Source organism: Etheostoma spectabile, chromosome 23 (assembly GCF_008692095.1).
Source record: "Etheostoma spectabile isolate EspeVRDwgs_2016 chromosome 23, UIUC_Espe_1.0, whole genome shotgun sequence".
Taxonomy (NCBI): domain Eukaryota; kingdom Metazoa; phylum Chordata; class Actinopteri; order Perciformes; family Percidae; genus Etheostoma; species Etheostoma spectabile.
The window spans coordinates 18,152,648-18,153,334 of NC_045755.1; the positions used below are offsets into that span (position 1 = coordinate 18,152,648).

The 687-nt window shown below is 42.2% G+C and overlaps 1 protein-coding gene across 1 annotated transcript in view; it reads right to left on the minus strand.

Moving 5' to 3' along the window:
* itih5 (inter-alpha-trypsin inhibitor heavy chain 5) overlaps positions 1-687 on the minus strand; it is a 16,976-nt gene that overhangs the window by 3,912 nt on the left and 12,377 nt on the right. The gene's annotated exons all lie outside the window — the stretch shown is intronic.

A 687-nucleotide genomic window follows, 5' to 3' on the forward strand; every position in this document is an offset into this window, starting at 1 on the left:
GCAGGAGAATTAAACGTGCAGGTTTCCAGACCGAGATGCATGGAGAAATCAAATCCCTGGCAGAGTGGGCGGGGTTTACCCAGTCTAGCAGAAACATACTCCAGCTTCAGAATAGTTTAAGAAAACTCATTTAGGGCCGCTAGGGTAAAAAAAGGCTAGCTAGGAGATGTGTGGGACTTTGGAAAACTCTTTAATTTTCCATGTTGTGATAAATGAAAGTTTAAAACCTCTGACACTTCTGTGAAACCTGTACTTAAAATTAAGAAAAGCAACGTTTGATTAGTAGCTGTATGTTTCCCAGGACTTCTATTGATCTTCATGAAGAATCTCAGATTGGCTTTTTAATGAGAGTAATCTTGAGCTGGAGTTTCTTCAGGCTTGTGAGAACCACCTAAGATGAATAGAGAGCAACAGTAATGACAGGGTCATTAGCCCTCACTAACTGCCTCTCTTTACTGTAACACATCCACTTCTCATCTCTTACTTCTTTCCCATGCAACCACAGTGTGTGCGTTCGCGAACACGCACTTGCAAGTTTAAAAGTGCCATGTAGTGCTTGTGTTGGTATTTCAATTAGACACCTGTGTGTTCTTTCCTCTTTTCAGGTGATGTTCAGAGGCATCATCCAGACTGTCTGACGAACATCTAAATTACAGGCCACCCACAGAGAGAGAGAGAGAGAGAGAG